The sequence below is a fragment of the Pelodiscus sinensis genome, chromosome 1 (genome assembly GCF_049634645.1).
Source record: "Pelodiscus sinensis isolate JC-2024 chromosome 1, ASM4963464v1, whole genome shotgun sequence".
In the NCBI taxonomy this organism is placed as follows: domain Eukaryota; kingdom Metazoa; phylum Chordata; order Testudines; family Trionychidae; genus Pelodiscus; species Pelodiscus sinensis.
In genome coordinates this window covers 57,576,640-57,602,543 of record NC_134711.1, presented here as the reverse complement: position 1 = coordinate 57,602,543, position 25,904 = coordinate 57,576,640, and the positions used below count along the sequence as shown (strand labels likewise).

The 25,904-nt window shown below is 39.9% G+C and overlaps 1 long non-coding RNA gene across 1 annotated transcript in view; it reads left to right on the top strand.

Annotated features, from left to right (window-relative positions):
* Nucleotides 1-249: 249 nt before the first annotated feature.
* The window catches only part of LOC142826551 (uncharacterized), a 37,911-nt gene continuing 12,256 nt past the window's right edge, over nt 250-25,904 (top strand). Inside the window, exon 1 of the long non-coding RNA XR_012900755.1 lies at nt 250-413. This is a non-coding gene — a long non-coding RNA (uncharacterized LOC142826551). The remainder of the gene's footprint in view (nt 414-25,904) is intronic.

Sequence of the window (25,904 nt, the reverse complement as noted above, 5' to 3'; positions counted from 1 at the left end):
TCAATATAAACATGGAATCACAGTGTCATTAGAAGGGAACATATCTCTTTTCTCCTCTGATTCTGAACATAGTTTAAATAGGGTTACTGTGCCTGTGACAGGATATACAAATTACCACATTGGTGAGGAAAGAGTTAACAAGTATCTATGGGCTCAGTCAGCCCCACCCTGCTACACCAACACTAGCTGTCAGCTTGAAGGGAAGGGTTAAAAGGCAAGATCCAATTCAGCTGGGAGCTAACTGGGAAGAAGAGCAGACAGTTGGCAATTGCACTACGTCAGAAGCCTGGCTGGGGTCAAGAACTGAATAGGGGCTACTGCCTACCAGACCATTCCTGAGGGAAGGTAGAGCTGCTGGTTTGGAGTTGCAATCAGTGACTTGTCTACAGGAAGGTCCTGCCTGAGGGGAGGAGGTAATACATGCCAAAGGTTTTTTTCTTTGCCTAACAGGGGATTCAGCAATGGTTTGTTGTAAGCCCACGTGTGGTTTGGTCCCAGGGCTTTTCCTGCTAGTTACACATCCTCATGAAAACACCACCTGTGGAAATGACTTTCCAAGACCTTTTAAGTGTGCCAGGAAACCAGCTTAATGCTTTCTCATGCTCAGCTAAGCCCACGGGTGATTTGGTCCCAGGGTTGTATGTCTAAGTGGGCATCAGACTAGTACTGACAATACAGTAGTCAGTGAGTGGAAGGTGAGAGAGGCTTTTTGTGTACTTCTCATTTACTAGACCTATATGAAGGTCATTCACAATTTGGCCCCTAATTAACAACCTCATTAACCAATTTTGCTACTTTTAGAAAAGGAGAAACATAAGCACCTTTCCTTCCGGCTCTTATAACACAGCCTTTTTGTTTTGCTGTACTCTCCACTGCAGTCATTCCTTCTTCCTAGGGCAATCTCATTAGAAAGATTATTGAATGGTGGCTGATGTAGAAATCTTTATCCAATATCTGGTCCCTGAGGAAAATTCTGTTTACTTCAATGAACACTAACTATCAGGGAGAAAAATCTCAGGCAGTCAGACTAGATACTGTGAATGGAGGCTGCAGTCCAAGAGTCTGCATGCTTCTCCATAAATACAGAATGGTCTATTTTTCACTGAATATGCTTCTTGTTCATGCAAAACTAGTGCTGCTTGTAGTAGCCTGCACTTGCTGAAGCCCATGTTCCATCTACATGCCTTTCTCTAACTCTGAAGTAGGAGATGGTGACTGAAGCTGAGTTGTCCCTCTAGTGGGGCCATTTAGATAAAGAATCAAAAACTGGAATTTTGAACCTGGCAGAATATGGCAGGGCTAAGATAGTGCAAATAGGAAGAGGTGTGATTGGTGTGTGCTTTTTGCCTGGCAAAATGATGAGGGTCAAGAAGTAGTGAATATTAGGAGAGGCTTTGCTATAACTACATAGATAGCATCTCACTATATTTTATTTATGAAAAATGATACATGCTAAAAGGCTTTCAGTTTGTCTGATCTGTGCATTTGACAGCACTCCAGTTTCACCCTTTTGTTGTTTAGTTAATCTTCTGTCTCCTGCATTAGTGTAAGAGCATCCCTCTTATTCACTGATCTGGGAAGGATATCACATAATCTTCCCCAAGCACTGCCAGGGGATACACACCAATAGCAACAGGAGTGAAACTATGGAAGTAGGGCAAAGTTTTTCACATCAGCAAACTTTTTTAATTGAGTAGTTTCTCTTTTAACCCTTGATTTCAGTCACAAGATGCCTATAGAAAATGAAAGTCATTTCATTTTTCATCTGACCATTATTTCTTCTGATTAGTTGCATTCACAGAACAATCTGTAATAGCTGTTCAATTAACTATTGCATGGAATGAGATTTCTGTAACAACTTTGATCTACAAACATAACTGAAAGGCAGTAAACAAAATTAAAAATGTTTCAGAATATCAAGAACGTTGACTGGGTTCACTGAGGGTATATCTACACTACAGAGTTTTGTTGGAAAAACAGAAGTTTTTCTGACAAAACGTGAGGAACTTCCACACTGCAATTGCATTCTTCTGCATGAAAATCAAAAGAACAGAGCTGTTTTTCCAGCATTGATAATCCTCATTCTACAAGGAAGAATTCTTTTTGTGAAAGAGCTCTTTCACAAAAAGGCATGTGTGGACGGAGAAGAGGGAGTTTTTCTGAAAAAAGCTCCTTCTGAAAAAAAGCCTGTAGTCTAGACGTAGCCTGAGATTCTTGTTAGTGTCTCATTTCATGTAGTGATTGAGGACAGTGGAGATATGACCAAACTGTTTCCTTCTGCATGGAGAGCTGGAAAAGACAAATATGTAGAAATGTGACAGTTACACTCTTGCCATATCTTCTGCAGTTCCCAGGAAGCCATGCTGTGATCTAACAGAACTCTTGCCACAGCATGCTTACTGTTGGGAAGGCAGTATTGCCTGTAGTGTCAGACAAAATAAATCCTAGCTAAATGCATCTCTAGCTAAGTGCATCTCTGGGCCTCATAAAGTGGATCATGAAGTGGAGGGGAGTTCCTTTCTCCATTAATCTTAATGCGGCCAGAATTTTAACCTGTAACAAACTCCTTTCTGATATTTTTTGTCCTCAAACTTCCCAGAAAAAAATGCTGCTATGAGAAGAAATGTAAATGACTCTCTTTGGGGTTGGGCAGGAGGGGAGGCAGAAAACTGGACCTGTTAGAAGCTAGCTATCTTCCAAATTTTGGCAACTACTGCTCTATAGTAACTTCCTACAATCACAGAGGCTATTTTACATCTTGCAGTACTCCATGTATTGACAGTAAAGATATTATTATGGCCATAGAGTAAAATATTTTGGTAGAAGAGCTGAATATTTATTATATCATTCTGTACCAGCTTTAGCCTCTTCAGCACATCACAAATCACATATTGCCACTGGGAAACAAAACCTTGCTTATGTTAATTCTCACTTACCTTTCTCTCCCAGCAGAGTACTATAAGAATGCGAAGTGGGACCTTATTTATTGAAAAATAAAGTTAAATCTCTTATAAATGCCAAGAACAGATCAATTTTGGTTTGAAGTTACTGCAGCTATAACAAACCCACAAAACTTCTTGTCCCTAATGTGGTTCCAATGTCCCTTAAGTAATGTAATTAAAATATTAGTTTATGTTCCATGATGTAGGCAGACTAGCAAAGTTGGCACCTATTCAATAAGAGTGCAAATGTTGTTTGTTGCAGTGATGTCACGATCTTATTGGAATTGCAAAGAAGGAGAAGGGCAGGAGAGGTGAGCAAAGTGAGAGTTTTAAATAATCTCTTCATGCAGTATGCAAAATCCCCATAAAGCGTTGTACTTGTCGGGGCTGGCTGAATTACTTGGTGTGAACAAAATATTCGACACATCTTGGAAGCTTTCATTTACTAGCTCATTCATGGATAACTTTTTCATGTCTAAATGCAGTTTAATATCCAACTCCAAAATTTTGTTTGAATGTGAAATTATTCACAATCCTATTTATCCAACAGCTATAGTGATAAAGAATCTATAAAGTAAGCCATCAAAAATATCACCTTAACAGAAATACTTGAGTACAAAAATAACCTCTTAAAATGCGGCTCTACTACACAAGCGACTCTAAAAAATAGCTTTGTGTGATTTCATGTTCCTTGGCTCTTAACAGGCAACTTAGTGGCTTGGGAAGTAGTACCAATGATACTTAATCTATAAAGTGAATATAGAGAATAGAGCTATATTTTCTTCTATCTAGGAAAACCCACAGAGGTGAGTGAAAACTTTAGTAGGTAAGTCACTAACTTTACATAGACTCTCCCCATCGCCAAGGAGTAGTGTTTGTCACTTCATGGGTGAGGTAAGTAGCTGAGTTCATTGGAGATCTTACATCTGCTAAGGTACTGCTTGCCTCTGTGCATCCTTGAATAGTACATCTTCTGCAGATGCCATGGTTCCAGACTCTCCTGATTCCTGGCTTCGTTGGGATCCCTTTAGAACAGGCAGAGGTTTCACAGTTTGGAGGGAGAAACATCATAAACTACTGAAGACCCTAGAAGAGACCTGTACCTGCTGCTTCTGCATCCCTCCAAACACTGATCTGCAGGTGCAGCCTCACGTCAGCCTGCAGGGGTAGAATAAATATGTATTAAAACCCTACTCGGCAACTGGAGCTCCATGGGTTGAGTCCCATCTATTTGGCACCCAATGACTACACTGGGACTTTGTGTAGGCTCAAGAGCCTTCATTTGCACAGCTTTGATTGCAAGATCAGGGTCTTGTATGAAATTTCACTGATAATGAAGCCAGAAAATCCAGTTCACTCTTCATTAGCTGTGATGACTCTCCAGTGATAAGAGCTGTGACAATGAATTTTTGTCCTTAGATTAGGGAGAGAGAGCTTAGACCAAACACATGCAGTAGGAAGATGCCATTTTATCAATATACTTTTTTTTTTGCTGTTACTCTAAACTAGAATAAATTAAGCTGTTGCTTTTATAGTGTGAGCAGTTTTTATAGCTGAGAATACAATGCTTATCATTTGGAAATGTCATAACAGATGTGGGTCTGTTTGTACCCATATAAATTATACATTATAGCTGGTATCTTTTAACACAGATTTTGAAGTAAAGCTGATAATAACTGTTAAAATGTGAGGGGAGAGGGAGTCCTGAAGTGCCCAATCACTGGGTGCATCTCTTCTTTCAGAAGTCTGACCTCATCTCCATATTTTGATAGCGATTTCATAAAGAATACCAAGTACCTCAAACCATTTAAATATAAATCAAAATATATCAATTAATTCTTCTGAAAAAACCCTAAATTTAGTAGAATTGTATGTATGAAGCTAATTCAATTAGCTATAATGGATAATGATTTTGCACACACTTTCTGATCTTTTGTATGAAGGAAACTGTCTAAAAACCAGTTGTACTTTGCTAGTAGGAGTCAGAACTTTTATTTTTTAATTTTGCTCATCTGTTCATCTAACTAGCTCGGGGTACATCTATACAACACCCTAAACTTGAAATAAGATATCCCATTTACTTATCCAAATTGCATATCTTATTTAATCTATTTTGAAATTTGAAATTTGGCACATCTACATAGTGCCAAATTTCAAATAACATGCTATTTCGAGACATCCCTTAACCCTTGTGGAACTAGGGTTACCAGGAAGCCAAAATAGCGCACCCGTTATTTTGAAAAATATTTCTAAATAATGGGTGGTTTGTGTAGATGCTGGGTAGCTATTTTGGGATACTTCAGGTATCCTGAAATAGCTGTGCAGTATAGACATACCCTCACAGAGCACCAGTAAGTGACCTATTTATATTGGGTAATATCTTTTATTGGACTACTATCTGTTGGTGAGAGAGAGAGAGAGAGAAGGTTTCAAAGTGGGAGTAGATTGGGAAATCTTACTTTTTATATTTACGTTTATTCAAACAGTGGTGCTTCTCCGATGTATGATGATAGTTTCAGAATTCTTCACTGAGCAAAGTGTACCCAGCTTTCTCCTAAAATGATAAAGTTCTGCTCTGATTAACCCTGTGAAAATTAGGTGATATAAAACAGAATTCTTGTTTTCTGGCCAGCCTTATATACCTTCTAACCTCTCAAGTCATCTCTTTTAGGTGCTTCCAATAGGGTCCCAAACACATGTGCACTGAGTCACTAAACACTTGAAAATCTTGGCCTTGGTTTCCAGAAAAGAGAGGATTTTGAACTGCCTGCATTACCAGAGATCAAATTTTTACATTTAGAACAGAGTGAGAGTTATGGGACGCAGCTATTCTTCTTTTACAGATAGCTTGCTTTGATGCACAACATTTAAAAAGTAACTGAAAGTTTTAGGAGGAAAAAAAGTAAGCTATTTCTCCTATATCTATGCTGTGTGCTTGATACAGTAATCAAATGAGGTCATCAATTCAGAATCTTTACACAATTTTTTCATACATATGAATATCAATTTTTCCCCTTTAATCGTAACTCAAGGAAGAATTATAGTGCCCCCTATTGTTTCAGTGAAACCACTGCTTGAATTGAAGCATAATATGCAAAAACATCCCCCTGGCTTTAAATGACATCCCCCCCCACCACCACCACCACCACTTGTGTATAATCTGTGTGGGACCATAAATTTCTGAAATACTTCTAATCTTTTAATACAAACTTTAGATATTTTTAAAAAGTCTTTAACTTTTCACAGTCAATAGTTATTAGATAACTGACTACCTGATTGCCCCTTTTGGAATAGACATTGGTTTGTGGTTGGAAAAAATAGGAATCAAGTTGATGTTCTTTTTGAAAATGTAACCCTCTATATCTTAAATATGGGGTTTGGAACGGGTCCCATATGAGGAGAGGTTAAAGCGACTGGGACTTTTCAGTTTAGAAAAGAGGAGACTGACGGCGGATATGATAGAGGTATATAAAATCATGAGTGGTGTGGAGAGGGCCGATAAAGAAAAGTTATTTATTAGTTCCCTAAATAGAAGAACTAGAGGACACCAAATGAAATTAATGGGTAGCAGGTTTAAAACGAATAAAAGAAAGTTCTTCACACAGCGTGTAGTCAAACTGTGGAACTCCTTGCCAGAGGAGGCTGTGAAGGCTAGGACTATAATAGAGTTTAAAGAGAAGCTAGATAATTTCATGGAGGTTTGGTCCATAAAAGGCTATTAGCCAGGGAATAGAAATGGTGTCCCTGGCCTCTGTTTGTCAGAGGCTGGAGAAGGACGGCAGGAGACAAATCGCTTGATCATTGTCTTCAGTCCACTCCCTCCGGGGCACCTGGTGCTGGCCATTGTTGGCAGACAGGCTACTGGGCTAGATGGACCTTTGTTCTGACCCATTATGGCCGTTCTTATGACATAATTTTAAATACTGTCAAGCTAGAGGGCTTCTTGCTCCAACTCCTGTACCCTCATTGTACCTTTTTGGAATATGTAAACTAATTATCTTTCTGATTAAGAAAAAGCAGAGTTATTTGTAGGGATGGAAGAATTGGACACCTTAAAATAATTTTGCCATATAATGTTTTAAATAATTTGATATTGATTTAAATTTCAGTTATCGGAAATTATGGAAATTCAGATAATTAATGACAGATATTGAGATTAAAAAAGTAAAATCTTTATAACTGTTAACATAGTTCAATATTAATAAATTAAAATGCTGCATGAGAAAATATAAGTGATCAGTTTACCTGATTATTATTGATTTTAAAATGTCATCAGTGCGAAGTGTAGGTGATGAAATTTTTTACTGACACTTACCAAAAAAATTTAATCTTTACAAGTGGGAATATGTTGCTTTTAAATGGTCCAGTATCTATATCACAAACAAGACAGCAAGTGCATATGTAACCACCCCCAAGCTGATTTGAACCTGGGATCTTTGTTGCTTAATATAGGAGGCTCTCCCCTTTAAGCTAAAAGCTAGTTAGTGCTCAGCCCTTGCTGTAGAGGTCTCTTATTCTTCTCTATTGCTGTGGTCTAGGTGCCACTGCATGGAACAATGATTCACACTAGGTGTGTGGGTTTCACACATACAGCACTAAATTATAGGAGGTGACATTCTAACAGTGATGTAAGTGGGCTGGTATCAGTAAGTTCTTTTTACCTGGTACAGTGTGCTGGTAAGACACCCAGCCAGCCATCCCCAGCCCCTCCACTGGCTGCCATGTCTCTGTATACAGAGCTGGATCCTGGAGTTGGGAGTGGGAGTGCCACGGCAGCTCATTTCCCTGCTGCCTCTCCCAAAGGAAAAGGGACAGAACTGCCAGCTCTCCACTCCCAAACCTGGTACTCTATGGCAGGGCAGGGGAAGTTCTACTCCTTTCCCTGCTGGAAGAAGCAATGGGAAAGGGAGCAGAACAGCTAGGCCTGCTGCCCCAGTCTTGTACACGGGTGCAACAGCTCCATGGAGGAATAGGAGACAAGCATGGAAGTTCTGTTTCTTTTCCGACTTCACCTCCAGCTTCTGTACCACCTCCAACCCCTTTGCCCTCCAGGTAAAGTGGGCTGGGGAGAGTCAGGGAAATGAAGAGCATAGGAGACCTTGGCTAGGGGCAGGGTGGGGTCATGTAGGGAAAACAACTGAGCTACGTCTAGACTGGCATGATTTTCCACAAATGCTTTTAACAGAAAAGCATTTGCGGAAATAGCGTCTAGATTGGCACGGACGCTTTTCTGCTAAAGCACTTTTTGTGGAAAAGCGTCCATGCCAATCTAGAGGCGCTTTTGCGCAAAAAAGCCCCGATAGCCATTTTCGCAATCGGGGCTTTTTTGCGCAAAATAAATCTAAGCTGTCTATACTGGCCCTTTTGCGCACAAGCTTTTGCGCAAAAGGACTTTTGCCCGAACGAGAGCAGCATAGTATTTCCGCAAGAAGCACTGATTTCTTACATGAGATCGTCAGTGTTCTTGCGGAAATTCAAGTGTCCAGTGTAGACAGCTGGCAAGTTTTTCCACAAAAGCACTTGCTTTTGCGGAAAAACTTGCCAGGCTAGACACAGCTCTATTCTCCCCAGCTGGTATGCACTCCCCCTCCGATACCAGCAAAAACTTTTGTTTACTTGCACCGCTGTATCCCACTCCACTGAAATAAATGGCAAAACTCCTACTGACTTCTATGGAACCATGATTTCACCCAAGGAGCCTGTGATCTTATATCAGTATAAAGCAAGCATAACTGAAATAAAGCTGAATTTATGAGGTGACAATTAGATCAAAAAAGTATTTAGATTTCCCTGCTGCATGGAGGTAAAAGAAGGCAATATGTCTTTGGGAGCAGTGAAATATGAAGTCACACATGATTTCCATATGAACCGTTGATTTGTTATATTTAGGTGTACAAGGATTAGATTTTTATTGGTAAATGGTTTCTGTTTATATGATAAAAGCAATGAAAAAATATTTGTTTTTGGTAATCAAAATTTACTAATATCAAAATAGGAAAAAATGGTGCTTATGAACTTATTAGAGTTTGATTTAAGGATAACATTTTTATAGTTTGTGTTTTAATGCTTATAAAGTTGTAAATTTGTCTCAAGATTTGTTGTCACTTAAATTTCCCATAACTGTGAACATTTAAATTGATAATATTAATGCTTTGTCAGTTGCTTTTAAAAAAAAAACCTGCCAAGTGTAGCTGTAGCCAAGAAGTCCATATTGCATTTTGATTATAGATGCTGTGAGGTCTTACCGCTTGCATTACAGTAGCACCAGGAGGTCCCTGCTGAGATTAGAAATTCCTTGTGTTTGATATTGTACATATACATAGAGCATGTGAATGCAAATATCCACAAGTAGACATTGCGGTACATCTGGACTACAGGCTTTTTTCAACAGAGGCTTTGTCAACAGATACCGTCGACAAAGCTTCGGTCGACAAAGAGCGTCTACACTACATTCAGTTCTGTCGACAAAGCAAGCTGCTTTGTCGACATGGCAGTGTAGACGCAAGGACAGTTTACATGCAATAACACCTTCTGTCGACAGAACTCTGTTGACAGAAGGCGTTATGCCTCGTAAAATGAGGTTTACCAGCGTCGACAAAACTGCTGAGTTCTGTCGACGTTATGTCGACAGAACTCAGCGGTAGTGTAGATGTAGGTATAGTTTTGTCGACAAAAGTCCACTTTTGTCGACAAAACTCTGTAATCTAGACACACCCATACTGTCGACAAAGCCTCTGTCAAAAAAGAGCATCTAGACTACAGACAGTTCTGTCGAAAAAGCAAGCCACTTTTTTGAAAGAGAGTGTAGATGCTCTCCTTTGAAAAAGCACACTATGGATGCAATAGCGCCTTTTGTCGACAGAACTCTGTGGACAAAAGGCATTATTCCTTGTAGAATGAGGTTTGCTGCTGTCGACAGAACTGCTGCGTTCTGTCGACTTACTGTTGAAAGAATGCGGCAGTAGTGTAGACTCAGGTATTGTTTTATCAACAAAAGTCCACTTTTGTGGACAAAATGCTATAGTCTAGACACACCCTAGGATTCACAGGTTTACAGGACTCTACTCCCAAGAACCACTGTGGCCAACAGAGAGGAGTGTTACCCCATCATGCCCAGGAACCAGCCCTGGGAGCTCCTCCCACAGCACAGTTGCACTGCCCCCAACTCTGATGCTAGAGGACCTATATAACCCCTCCCAGGAGACGCCATGGCTGGAGGCAGGGCTGATGGCAGTGCAGTCATCTTGCTAGGAGGAGCTGCCGGCATGAGGTGCTGGCACCTGAGCATGACTGGGTAATACTCCTCTCTGTTGACTGCAGTGACTCTTGGGAGTAGAGCCCTGCAGATCTCTGGATCCCAATGTCTATCTGTGAATGTGTACATCTGCGGAAAGACATTTCTATTCATGCAGGGCCCTACACATAGTTCATGTCCTGAAGGTTGTAAAATCTAAATAGAGTACCAGTGAAATAGTATTGTTACTCTCTGTCTCTGTGCCTTAGCTCTTGCTTTTAAAGACCACACAACAGAAATAGACCTTGAAATGGAACTGCAATTTCCTGAGCACTAGTACAGCACCTCCCTCTGTGGCCAAATGAGATCCCATGAAGCTCCAACACAGCCAGAATGCATCTTGTAACCACGCAGGCTGCAGAATTAAATTTGCGTTCTTTCTCTCCTGCCAGTTTTGCCCATTTTGCAAGTGTCAAGTCTTTTATTAAACTACAGTTAACAGCAAATAACTGTGATTAGTTGTGGTACCTCAGTTAAATATTTATTCAGTCAGAGTAGCTATAAAAACATTTGCAAAATACTCTTAACAAAGATCAGTCACTGTTTTGTTAATGACACAACTGAAGGGTGGGAGTGGTCTCAATAAGATTGACTCATAGACTTTAAGATCAGAAGGGACAATTATGATCATCTAATCTGACCCCTTGCACAGTGCAGGCCACAGAATCTCACCCACCCCTCCTAGGATAATCCTCTCACCTATATCTCAGATATCGAAGCCTTCAAATACTTCAAAGACCCCAAGATGCAGAGATCTTCCAGCTGTGATCTATTCCCCATGCTACAGAGGAAGGCGAAAAACCTCCAGGGTCTCTGCCAATCTACCCTGGAGGAAAATTCCTTCCCGACCCCAAATATGGCGATCAGCTAAACCCTGAGCATGTGGGCAAGACTCACCAGCCAGACACCCAGAAAGTTCTCTATAGTAACTCCTATCATCCCTCCATTGACCCATTTCCCACTGATAATGAATGGTCAATTAGTTACCAAGATCATGTTATCTCATCAAACCATCCCCTTCATAAACCTATCTAGTTTAATCTTTAAACCAGATAGATCTTTTGCCCCCACTACTTCCCTTGGAAGGCCGTTCCAGAACTTCACTCCTCTAATGGTTAGAAACCTTCGTCTAATCTCAAGTCTAAAATTCCCACTAGCCAGCTTATATCCATTTGTTCTTGTGTCCACATTGGTATTAAGCTTAAATAATTCCTCTCCCTCCCTGGTATTTATCCCTCTAATATATTTAAAGAGTGCAATCATGTCCCCCCTCAGCCATCTTTTGGTTAAGGTAAACAAGCCAAACTCTTTAAATCTCCTTTCATAAGACAGGTTTTCCATTCCTACTGATAACTGCTAGCTAAATAACTGGTCCAGTGATATAGAAGACCACACAGGAGGTTCACCTGTCACAACTGCACTTTCCTGGCCAATCTGCTCTAGGATCCAGGCTTCCCAGTTGTCACCACTAGTGGGAAGAGTTCAATAGAGGCCTTTGATCATCCAGGTCTTCCATCACATCTGTTTCCTGGAGAGATACATACAATCCTGGAGCACAATCCTGGTCCACAGTAGTACATAGTCAACACAGTATGGTCTCCTTACACCTAGGATCTTTCAGGAAATTGCCATCTCTCTCCCACTTTGCATAAGGTTTCGGAAAAGCTCTCCAGCCCAAGTGGAAGAGTAATTGCTTCCGCAGCATTCAATTCCCATGTCCCGGATCCCAATGGCTTGGTCTTAGCACTGGAGGGGAAATGGAGAGAGTGGCAGGGTGGGGTCAGGGAGGAATACTAGACTCTGACTCTGTGCTTTTAGGCTACATCTTCACTGCGAGGTTTTCCGGCAGAATATATGCTAATAAAGGACTCATTTGTATGAGTTGCGATCTCATTTTCATATTTTCTGCTGATCCATTTTTGCACTGGGGGCTCGTCTACACTGGCCCCTTTTCCGGAAGGGGCATGTAAATTTCACCAGTCGTCGTAGGGAAATCCGCGGGGGATTTAAATATCCCCCGCGGCATTTAAATAAAAATGTCCGCCGCTTTTTTCCGGCTTTTAAAAAAGCCGGAAAAGAGCGTCTACACTGGCCCCGATCCTCCGGAAAAAGTGCCCTTTTCCGGAGGGTCTTATTCCTACTTCAAAGTGTGGATGTTTCAAAGTAGGAATAAGACCCTCCGGAAAAGGGCACTTTTTCCGGAGGATCGGGGCCAGTATAGACGCTCTTTTCCGGCTTTTTTTAAAGCCGGAAAAAAGCGGCGGACATTTTTATTTAAATGCCGCGGGGGATATTTAAATCCCCCGCGGATTTCCCTACGACGACTGGTGAAATTTACATGCCCCTTCCGGAAAAGGGGCCAGTGTAGACGTAGCCTAGGGGTTTTTGTGCAAAAACAAGATCCTTTTTGCACAAACGTTTCCTTTTTGCACAAGATCCTTATGCCTCAAAAAAGGATGTATACTGATTTTGCGTAAAAAGGGGGTTTTGCACAAAAAGGAAACATCCACACTGCTTGTTTTTGCACAAAAACCCCTAGCTCAAAAACAGATCGGCAGAAAATATGAAAATGAGATAATGACTCATGCAAATGATTCCCTCATTAGCATATTTTCTGCAGGAAAAACTCGCAGCGAAGACAGCCTCAGGGAGAGCAAAATCTGGGTGCTACTGGAGGTTGAAGTAGCAGCATTCCTCCCTCGATACCTACCACCATCATTGCCCTAGAGGGGAAGCAGTCACTGAAAGGTACTATCGCTCTCTGTAAGAGAGATCTATGTGTAATCACAGCTACCTCTTATGTAGCATTTTCCATCTTTAGATTGCAAAGCACTTTCCAAAGCAAGTCCATGTCATCACCCCTTCCCCTTCCTCAGATATGGAAACTGAGCCACAGGCAGGGAAACAACTTGCTCAGGCTTACCCAGAATATGCATGACAGAGCTGGCAATTCAAGGAAAGTCTCATGGGACACACTGCTCTATGCACTATACTAGAGTTAGGAGTTTTATCTACTGCCACATAAAAATCTGAAGCATTGTCAATACGTCAATGGATTAAAAAAAAATCTGTTGCTGACATGTAATGCAGGTGGCTTTCAGCCTGCAGCTCATAGCTGTAGGATCCTCAAGGCATTATGGCTCCAAGCTGCTGTGAAGATGCTTCTGTCTTTTTGAAGATCCTGGGACATCTACACATTAGGGGCCAGTGCTTCAGGTAGTTCCTTGGTAGAGAAGCAAAGTAGATGTAGTGGTCTCTGCATTAGAACAAAGGGATATATTTAAACAGAAATACATTACATAAAACAGCAACATCAACCTGCTGTAAGCTTAGCCAGCACCGTCTGTCCTGCCCACCTGCTGTTCAGATCCCATATTCCCATATGGAGGATAAACTTTGATCTCTATAGCCACACCCACCTCCTTCTATGAAAACGACAGCTACTCCACACAAGAAGGACAAACCACCTTTTGCCCTACACAAAATTATCTTGAATGTCTGATAAATCAACATTAGATTACATCCCAAGAATTGCAGTTCCTGTTTGAATGCATAATAAGGCAGAAGACTCTCAGTGCTGGTGGGTTTTTATTTTTTATTCTATTCCATAGAATCATAGACTATTAGGACTGGAAGGGACCTCGAGAGGTCATTGAGTCCAGTCCCCTGCCCCATGGAAGGACCAAATACTGTCTAGACCATCCCTGATAGACTTTTATCTAACCAAATCTTAAATATCTCCAGAGATGGGGATTCCACAACCTCCCTGGGCAATTTATTCCAGTGTTTGACTACTCTGACAGTTAGGAATTTTTTCCTAATGTCCAACCTAAACCTCCCTTACTGCAGTTTAAGCCCATTGCTTCTTGTTCTATCCTCAGAGGCCAAGATGAACAAGTTTTTTCCTTTCTCCTTATGACACCCTTTTAGATACCTGAAAATGGCTATCATGTCCCCCCTCAGTCTTCTCTTTTCTAAACTAAACAAACCCAATTCTTTCAGCCTTCCCTCATAGGTCATGTTCTCTAGACCTTTAATCACTCTTTAATTATTTAGTTAATGTAACATGGGTGCAAATATAATCATACAATCCTAGGCTGGAAAAGACCTCAGGAGGTGATCAAGTCCAACCCCCTGCCCAAAACTAAATCATCCCAGGCAGGACTCTGTCAAGCCGAGACTTTAAAACCTCTAGGGATGGAGATTCTACCCCCTTCTCTAGGTAACCCATTCCAGTGCTTCACCACCCTCCTAGTGAAATAGTTTTGATGTTTAAAAACAAGTAGTTGGGTTTAAGTTAACTAGAACTCTAAAGAATAAAAAGGGGTCAAGCATTCTCCCAGGATCAGGGCTGTAGAACCATAACTGCCAAAGACAATGGAACTTCAAAAAATGGTAAGCTTTCACCCTTTATTTCAACAAATTAGTATCTGTTGATCTCAATATCAATTATAAAGATGTAGTAGCATTTTAGTATAGCCTCTTGTGGAAGGAGAGAGAGCTCCAAGTTGTGGAGAGATGGAGAGTTGAAAAACTTCTACTTGTGTTGTCAAGCTCTGCATTTAGTTATTCTGCTGTAGATGAGCCCTTCTGAGTTCACAGGGGATGAGCTGGAGCCCACTAGTGAAGAAGTGTATTCTGTCATCAGTACTTACTATCCTTTTACACTGGCAGTGCTAGGAACAAGCAGTATTTCTGGTGAAGGGTGAGACTTATCTATAGCTGATAACTAATTTGGCACAGACTGGGCTTGACAGATGGAAAGGAGGAAGACTTCTTTCTTATTACTCAGGACATTTCTTAGATACTGAGAGAAAGGTTGATTCCTTAGTCTCCAGAATGTTTGATTCTGCTAGAGAATGTCCAAGAGAGGATTCATAGACCATTTCAACAGTTCTCCCTGGACTAAACTAGGGAGTTATTTTGAAAAAAACTCCCCTTATTTCGAAATAACAAGCAGAGTGTCCACACTGCCACACCCATTATTTCAAAATAATAACTCCTGCCTTCCATGATGAATAACACTTATTTCAAAATAGTTACTTTGAAATAGCAGTTGTATGGATGTTCCTCTGCCGCTATTTTGAAATAACTACTCCCCAGAGTCATTTAAAATAATTACTCCCCAGTGCTTCCAGGGGCTATAAGTCAAGGTAGCATGTCCAAATTAAGGGAGCCTGCCTCAGACTAATTTTGAGGCTTTCCCATAGCGTGGACACTCTATTTTGAAATAGTTATTTTGGGAGCTATTATTTTAAAATAATTTCCAAGTGTAGGCATGCCCTTCTTGTGCTCCTAACACAAACCTTCAATGACAAGTCAAGTTGTACAGGAGTTGGACTCATATAGGCCAATAGTGGTAGAAACATATGCTCAGTTTAAAACACTGCAGACACCCTCTGTAGCAGAGACCAGCTGTTACCGCCACTCTGCAGACCAAAGTGCAGGGAGGTATAAGGATCTCATATAAAATATGTGACAACCATAGCAGCAGAAGACTTAATGAGATTTTATTTAATTGGGCTGTTAGGAATGAAAACCAAACTACATTTAACATTTACTATGAATAGTCTGAAATACACATTTTCCTCCTGCTCATTCTTCTGAATAAAACCCAACAGAGCTATTTAGCAGAATCTTCAGGTTAGGATCTTTTAATAGACCTGATTTGTACTGGAGTAGAACATGCTGGAGACTTTTCTTCTTCTTTTGCAGAAGAGAATTGTAAATAGCTACAGATATAGGTCCCAGTCTTAAATATTGAGTACTTTCCTAACTGAAGGAGAAAAAATGGTATAAGGCAGATTCATTAACTATCCTGTGAGATTTACATTTAGTTTTCTTGACACAGTTACATCAGCTCATGTAGTGACTGGGACAGGGACAATGAAACATGGGTAGGAGAGCTCACATTTGGGGAATATAGAGGTGGAAAAACTTGTAATTACTCCCCTCTGAAACCTTGCGCTGGCATTTAAGTCTCAACATTCTTGTGCTGTCATCAAATATCTGAAAAACCTATTGGCAGATGTCTCCCCTCTAGAGCTTAATTTGTGCCAGGACTTGCAGCGGCTCAGCTGTGATATCTCTTTTGTCAGTGATATGCAAAGTGTGTCATGACCTCACACATGGTGTGTATAAGATCACTCTGTCCGGAGAACTCCATCATTATTGCTTGAGACCCAGCAATTTTTATAAATTAAGCACTGTTCATCTTTCACTATTGGTTAGTCCATCTAAAAGATAACAACCTCCTATCAGTCACTCTGCTGTTTCAAGTTGCTAGGTAGATCTTTGTTGACGGTCCCAGTGCTGCTGAGAGAGCATGTGGGAGTCAATATTTTCCCATGATTTAACTGTTGTTGTTCAGTTTGCGGTTCTAAAAATGTAACAAATGATCAGCAAAAATGTATTAAAAGACTGCTAAGATTACAAAATGAAGCACTCAAAAATTAGGAAAAGCAAGAATTAAGGTTGAGGGTGGGAAACAGAACCTTAGATTATATCACTTTTGTAATGTCGCTCCTGTGCACTAAATAAGGCAGAGGTCCCATGGAAAAAATAGTATGTAATAATGCAATTAAAAATTACATCATAATGCATACAGTTAAGAAGCCAAGTAAAGTTGCCCAGGCAACCTTAATGCTGACATTTCCTAACCTTTCAGTGCTTCACTTTGCAACCTTAATGTTCTTTTTTAAAACGTAATAGCAACACATACAGTCACATCCTAATTGTGTCTCCGTAGTACTGAGCATTTGTATCCACATAAAATAAGAGATTCTCCTTTCCTCAATTTATTTTCTATTGTGGCTATTCTAATCCACCAAAGTCTTCTGTTGCCATTAAGAAAAAATAAAAACACCCCCTCCCTGTCCCAATACACACACACACACACACACACACACACACACACACACACACACACACACACACAACCTAGGTATAGCCCAAGTGTTTGTGCTTGGTCCTGACAACCAGTGTACTATTGTTTTGTCTGCCATGGCTATTTCATCTGTAAACACTATGGATGTGTCTAGACTACAGGGTTTTGTCGACAAAAGTGGACTTTTGTCGACAAAACTATACCTGCGTCTACACTACCACTGAGTTCTGTCGACAAAACGTCAACAAAGCTCAGCAGTTTTGTCGATGGTGGTAAACCTCATTCTACGAGGAATAATACTTTTTGCCGACAGAGTTCTGTCGACAGAAGGTGTTATTGCATCTACACTGTCCTTTTGTGTCTACATTCTCATTTCGACAAAGTGGCTTGCTTTGTTGACAGAACTGGATGTAGTCTAGATGCATTTTGTCAACGGAAGCTTTGTCGACAGTATCTGTCGACAAAGACTCTGTTGACAAAAGCCTGTAGTCTAGATGTACCCTATATTTTCTGATGTGTCTGTACCCACCACAGGGCAGGTCTGATCCTTTCTGGGACCAAAGCAGGATACAAACTATTATAATAACCGAAGACAGATGTAAATAGCCTCGGTAATTGTGGGAAGGAGTTTATTCCCCTGCTGTGTTGATGCTTAAGCAAAAGGGCACTCACCTAGAGGCTTTCTTTCTCAGGTGAAAAGAACAGCTATCTTTTCTCACCTAGAAAGGGGCCAGCAAACTGGCAGGCCTTCCTGAGTCTCTTAAGTCCTCCTCCTTTACATTAACAAACATCAGCTGTAGAGATGGCCGACTGGTTTATGGTTGCTATTTTTTATAAAAAGTTAGTCATTGTTTACTGGAAATGTAATGTTATGGACAATTTTCACTTTTGAAATATTCTTGGAAAAACAAGACAATTTCTGTGTAAGATTTTGAGAAAAGGTGATTTTATTCAGAAATTAATACGTTCAGAGCAGGCCTTCACTGTGTGAAGCACATTGCTGCCATCTGGAGGATGAGCCTCAAGACTCATGGTCCCAGATAGTCTCTAGTACAGTGACTCTTAGCTACTAGTGCAGATTTTTGTACCTAATTTTGATGACATTTTTGACAGGAAATGATTTATTCTGACTCTAATTTCTATCATGTCAAAGCATTACATTAGTTCAATTCAGTTTTGACTTTTTATTAGATTAGAATATTTAACATACTATGTAGCAGTAATATTTTATATATATAATATTTTATATTATTCTTATCTACTCATTTTAACTATCCAATCTTTAGGTACTTATAGGTTACCAGTTCTGCTTACTTGTTTTTCCCTTTGATATTTTTTATACTCTTTGGGTATGTCTACACTAGCCCCCTAGTTCGAACTAGGGAGGCTAATGTAGGCATTAGAAGTTGCAAATCAAGCCTGGGATTTAAATATCCTGTGCTTGATTTGCATCTTCCCGGCCGGTCGCCATTTTTGAAATTTATAAGTCCATACTAACTGCCCGCGTCTACATGCTGCAGGGACCCAGTAGTTCTAAATAAAGCCCTAAATCGAACTACCTGTTAAACCTCATTCCAGGTTTAACGCGGGCAGGTAGTCTGGACCTGTAAATTTCAAAAAATGGCGATCGGCCAGGAAGATGCAAATCAAGCACAGGATATTTAAATCCGGGCTTGATTTGCATAAGAATTCCATAAGATCCTATTTTTCTTTCCATTTTATTGACATGTAATCTGGAAGTGGATCTCATTTAAATACATGTCTCTTAAGCAAATATCCAGAATAAAAGACCTCCTGAATTCACAGCATTTGATAAAGCTAGGGGCCACACTTCTAGCACTGGAAGAAACTGATGCTTTCATTGTCAAAGGACTACAGAGAATTCCAAAATCTTATTTTAATCCATTTAATATAAAAATGTATTATCTTTCATTATATCTTAGATACTAACACACTAGCATAAAATTTAAGACTATGGCTCATTTTTTCTTTAGCACTCAGAATATATTTACTTTTTTACATCCCAGAACAGCTCGATCTAAGTTTCCTGCTATGTAGAATAGTGTCAGCCAGTACTGACAGAGTAATATCCTTTCTGCATATTCTCTCAGGAGTCTCATATAACCAGTTCAGGTTCTTAAAGTGTCAGTTTAAAACTAGCTACCTCAAATCTGCTATATTCACCTACTTCTTATATCCCGTGCTGTCCATATTGCTGTTTATGGAAGAAAATAATTTGTCAACAGTTCTGTTTCCCTTTATATAAAAACTTAGAAACAAAACCAGCATCTCAGTTGCTTTCCAGCTTAAAATAAAATATGTGGCATTTATATAGTACTGGGCACTTTCAACGGGCTTTACAAAAGTTGACTGATTAACCCTCACTCAGTGAAACAGGATTAACTTGCTTTTCAGATGAGGAACCTGAGACTTGGGGAGGATCAATGACTTAGCCAAGGCTACACAGCAAGGCACTGACAGAACAGGGATTAGAATTCACAAGTCCTTTGTTTCAGTCTCATAGTCATTCTTCTACATCATGACTAATGATTGCTCCATTCTATTCTTTTTTTCAGCCTTTATTAATGGACACCTATTGGAAGCAAATCCTTACCTCCCTCTCATAGGGGCTGGGCCCAAGAGGAGCAGGTTCAGTACCATGGCTGCAGAGGGGAATAGGGGCCAATAAGTCCACTATTAATCACAACTCTGTGTGGGGCCAACTGAGACCTCCTTAATACTGTTGCTATTGTGGAGTCTCTGCTGCAGCTCTGTGGCCTCAATGAAACTTAATTTCTCTGCATCAGATACCACTGTCTTGGCGGCAGAGTGGGGGGCGGGGCATCAGTGCCCTTGTTGGTTGTAATTTCAGATAACAGATCCAGTCTCCTACCTACATATTCATGCCTTGCATTCTCCATGTCAATTGCATAACTCAGTTCTTCAGCTGGGACTTACTCTTACTATACAGTGACATGGTCAAACAGTTTGTATTAAAAAGTCACAGATAAGTGGGGGGAGAGGTCAGTTACTTAATGGATCAACTGAAATGAAGGCACCGCAGTATTGAATGGCTGATACATTGTTTTCCGGGAGAGCATAGAATACCATCCATTTTACAAAAGGAAACAGTAATTCTCTGGGAGGGAGAAGACACTGATTCTGCATATTGAATCTCCATTCTTGTATACTCTCAAGGCTCCCATTGTGGCTCCACATCAGTTCTCTTCTAAGCATGTGCAACTCCCAATGAAGTCAAAAGTTGAAGTCCCTGGGAGTTAGTGAGATTACTCCAGGAATGGCTCAGACTGTGCAAAAAGACACTGGCTGTGAAGGCTTCATGCAGTTCAGTAAACAAAGTTAATTTTTCCTTTACTCTGAAGCACAGAGCTCATCATTTCTTCTTTCATGTTAGCCTTCTTATTTAGTCAGTCTGCTCCTTCTTTCCACATCTTTTCTTCTGATAGCCTGGTAAAATTATTTCAGTGGTGTTGCTTATAACCCCAGTCCATTGGACTGTAGGCATTAATCCAAGGGCTCAGTTCTATGCAGTTCTGAGCACCCTAAATTAGGGGTAAGTAAAAGTGCTCAGCACCTTCCATGAAGTGCTCAACACATCACACAATTGGTATTAAGAGATACTCACCTTAGTCCTTAGAATTTGGCAGAAATTGTAATGGAGAACATAAAGTGATGAAATCTAAAATAGGAAAGCTATGCTGCAACGAGAAGTGTATAACATATATTGCTACAGATGATTACAGATTGAATATGCTGCAAACATTTTAGGAGTATACACACTAGTGTTGCTTCTACAAAAACAATCTGCTCTATAGTAATTAGGTCTGCTTTCTGTGCTGTCTCTACTTCTTATTTGGGCATAAAAGTAGAAGATTGGGTTAACAGGGTAGGGATTGTTCTCCATCTACTCACAAGTGATCCAAAAGATATCAGCTTGTACACTGGTCTATCTCCTGACAACCCATAATTATTCTAAAAGAAATCCAGCATATTTGACTCCACTGTTGGATTGTTATAAAGGATATTAATGACAATCTCCTAGAAAACAGCTTATTACTCAGCTAAAGAAAACAAAATCCAGCTCAGGCAAGGATGACAATAATTTATTAATACTTGTGAAATGCAGAAACTGTAAACTGTTTGGGTTTTTAAGGACACATGGGTTTACTATTGATGTAGATCAGAACAGGCTACCATTAAATATACCACATTAAGCCTGACCTGCATACATTACCTAACATTTGTTTGTATTATTCATATGGTACTTTTACATGATCTTTCAGTGGTCTACTATGATTCTATGGCCAAGGGGGCCAAAGCAGTCCTTGGGTGAATAAACAATGGCTCTTGAGTAGAGAACAGAGAATATTTTACCTCTGTATTTGGGACCAATGTGACTGCTATTGAAATACTGTGTCCTGTTTTTGTGTCAGCAATTCAAGAAGGATGTTGATAAATTGAAGACACTTTTGAAAAAAGCAACAAGAATTATTATGGTTTAGAAAACATTTCTTATAGTGATAGACTCATAGAGTGCTAGATGTTTACCTTAACAAAGAGATAATTGGAGACGACTCCACTTACACTTGTAAGTACCTGTAGGAGGAACAAATATTTAAAAATAAGCTCTTCAATCTATTAACAAAATTCAGTGGTTGAAAAGTTGAACTTAGACAAATTCAGACGGGAAATAACTCACATTTTTAATGGTGAGTTTATTCAATATTAAAACAACTTACTAAGGGGTATGTTAGATTCTCCATCGCTGACAATTTTTAAACGAAAATTAGATTTTTTTTCTACAACATATAGACATTATTGTGGAGGAAGTGCTATAGCTTGTGTGATTTGGGAAGTAAGACTATATGATCAAAAGGTTTTGGAATCTATGAATTATGGGTCATATCAGTTACACTGTTGTAAATCCAGAGTCACTCTAATAAATCCATGGAGAAACTCCTAGTCTTCAGATTAAGAATGTGTGTCTATGGCAGTTTCCCATGCAATCTGCCATTTTCCTCTCATTTCTTTGTCCAGATTTACTACAATGTAGTTAAGCAGATCTTGGCTCTGTATAATCATTTGTTATAATCTAGTCATTTAGGCTATTGCAAGCATTGCCATAAATACCTTATTGGCATGTCATTGAAAACAGTTATTCTTAAATGGGTGTGCCTGTGCAAATTGAAACCCATTTTGAAATTTGGCATTCTATTGATTAGAAAGCCAGACTTCCTAAGCCCCTGAGATTTTGTATTTTTTATTCCATCTGTAGGTCCCACGTTTCATCTTTGCTCTGATACAATGTGACAGGAAAGTGAAAGAGCAAATCATCATTGTCTAACTGCTTCTTTATTCAAACCAACCAAAGTCAAAATATCTCTGTATGTTTTCACATTTCTATGAAGCCCAACAGTTTTGGTGCATCTGCACTGCACCCGTAGTTCAAAATAAGCTACGTAATTTGAGCTATGCAAATTGCGTAGCTTATTTCAAGTCAATTTTGAAATAACTTATTTATATACCGCACCAAATTTCAAAATAACCCGCTACTCCAAAATGTCCCTTACTCCTCATATTTCAGAATAATGGGTTTTCTGTTAACAAGCAGGATAGCTATTTTGGGATACCTCTGATATCTCGAAATAGCACTGCAGTATAGACATAGCCTTTCAGTTGTGAAAATGAGAGCAGAACTTGGCCCACCCATAATTTGTTGTTCACTTGTGAACAGCATTTTTAAGTAGTGAGTTGTTTCAGTTATCATATGGTCTGGCAGAGGAACTCCAAACTTATTCCATTACATAAAACTCTTGACAGATATCAGACACAGTAGAGGAAAGGGAAAACACATATGAATTTTACCTCACATAACAATTGTTATCTCTAGAGGGTAGATGTAATGTATTGAGGGAAATTCTTTAAATTCCACGTTGGCACTTGCCCTAAAGGGGTGCTTGATAGTGAGGTTCATATACATTATTTCAGAAAAGGCCACATTTTTTCCTTGCCAAATACCAATACTTGTATTCCAATACTTGTGAAAATGGAGAGAGATCTGTTTTAGTTCTCATGGCATAATTCTGAGGAGCTTATTTTCAAGGCCACAGAAAATTCACAGTTGCATCAAATCATTACTGACAATATTAAAATGACAATATTAATATGAAATGTTTGAGCAACTAAAATTACAAAGGACCTAAATCACTTGCCAACTGCCTCACATAACTCAGCACTCAATCACTCTCTCTTCTGGGAGCCCCAGAAATTACATTGGCCTGATTAAATCAATGGGGCAGATAAAAAAAAATCTTGACCTAATTACATCCAAAATATTTCCCATGTACATTAAAAAAATTTCTACAGGTGTCCATCAGCCCCCCACCCTCCAGCAATCTGTGACACAGTATCTCAGTGCTGAACAAGGACTTCATACTTCCCTTCAGCAAAATAACACCTCAGCTGCATCTAGACTGGCATGATTTTGCGGAAATACTTTTAACGGAAAAGTTTTTCCATTAAAAATATTTCCGCAAAAGAGTGTCTAGATTGGCAAGGATGCTTTTGCGCAAAAGCATCCATGCCAATCTAGACGCGCTTTTGCGCAAGAAAGCTCTGATGGCCATTTTAGCCATCGGGCTTTCTTGCGCAAAAAATTAAGGTCCTTGTCTACACTGGCCCTCTTGTGCAAGTATTGTTGCGCAAGAGGGCTTATCCCCGAGTGGGAGCGTGAAAGTATTTGCGCAAGAAGCACTGATTTTGTACATTACAAAGTCAGTGCTCTTGCGCAAATTCAAGCGGACAGTGTAGAGAGCTAGCAAGTTTTTGAGCAAAAGAGACCGCTTTTGAGCAAAATCTTGCCAGTCTAGACGCACCCCTCATGCACTTGCCGTTATATAGACACCCTTCACAAGTTCTGAATGAAGGTTTTGCATTATAATGAAGCTGTACAGAACATGGGGTGTGTATTCTGATCCTGTATATGTTGGAATATACAGACACCCATGAAACATAAAAGTCAGTGAATATGAAGAGATGATTAATGTGTGTAACAGAAATAGACTTTTTCTGTGAAGGGCTTGTAAGGTAAATTTTGCCATTTAGCAACTTAGTTACCTAATGAAGTGGGTTGGTTGGCATAGTGGGCATAAATTCATAAAAAGATCATCTGTAAGCATGTAATTTTGAAAAGCATACTCCAGATCTGATGTGGTGCAACCCAGCTGTGTAACTAGAGCTGCAGCCATCTGTGACCTATTATTTCAAGTCAATTTATAAATCTGTTTCAGGTAACAATTTCAATTAATTTCTTTTATTGTTTTTTTCCTCTAAAAACACTATGAAGTACAGATCTTCAGGGCTGCTGGAGGAAGCAAGCAAAGTTCTCTCCTCCTCTTCTTGAGGCGGGAGCAGAAAGAGCCTGACAGTTTTGCTTTCTCCTCTTTTCTTCCTTCTTGTGAGCAACAGGGATATCTCTTTCTTTCCCCTCTCCTCCTGCTCCCTGCAGTACTTGTCCAGGCTAAGGGGAAAGAAGACCCTCTCAGATGTGGGAAAAAGGGCTTAAGAATCCAGGTGCAAAGGGGACACTGGGGGTATGATGATAGATCCACCCCCTCTGTGTGCACTGTGTTTTTAGAGTACTTTAGAGCACATTACAGCAGTGTTATTTCAGAATAACTGATATATCTACACTACAAGCCTTTATTTCAAAATAATGTCAAGCTGGAGGACTTTTTACTCTGACACATGGTAACCCTCATTTCAAGAGGTGTAAGGGAAGTAGAAGGAAGAATGTTCTTCCTTCAATTTCCTGCTTTGTAGACAGTGCCAAAAGCCAAATTAAACTATTTCAACTTAAGCTACACAATTGATGTATTGGCATTGTGTACCTCAATTCGACGTTAGCTCTGCTGTGTAGTCATATCCTGGGAGGGGACAGAATGGACTGAGGGCTGAAGGAGACAGAATGAATAGGAAGCTGAGGCTATGGACAAATGTGGGGATGATGATAGATCCACCCCCTCTGTGTGCACTGTGTTTTTAGAGTACTTTAGAGCACATTACAAGTAGGAAGAAATAGAGAAATAATAGGAAACTGGAAGGAAGAGAAGTCAGGAGGGATAAAGAAGGAAGGAAATGATAATATAGGGCATATGTAAAATGAAGAGTTTGTAACAAGAGAGGGAACAAGGAGCTAAAGACGAGGGATGAAAAGAAAAACAGTGCGGGAAGAACACATGTGCTACGCTTCAGAGTTCAGGCTCTCATAGTGCAGCACTGACAGATTGAAGGGTATGGTGCCTTCTGTATGTTATTTGCTAACCCGAAGATGTATTATTGCCCTCTACAATACTGTGTCAATTGTCTCTTTGCAACCTACACAGATTATGTCCACTGCTTCATCCCTATCTGCTCTTTGCATTCTCCTCAAAATAAGACACAGATTTATATTCTTATTCTTCTCAGTTGGACACATCAATCTCTGTTGTCAAGTTGCCTGTCAGAGATAAAAACCTGCATATCTCAGAACTAGTTTAAACTAATGTTGATAAATGTGAAGTGTTTGTGGCCATCTGGCAACAACTTATGGTCACTGTTCTAACTTGAAATTTCATCCAATGGCAGTTCTTTTCTGACTTCCCAAAATATTTGCAGCCTGGACTCGATTATGGATTTAGTCACTCTCCACATAATTCCTGTAAGTGATTTTGTTACCACATTTGTCCACAAAACTTGTTTGCTTCAGCTTCTGTTCAGATCT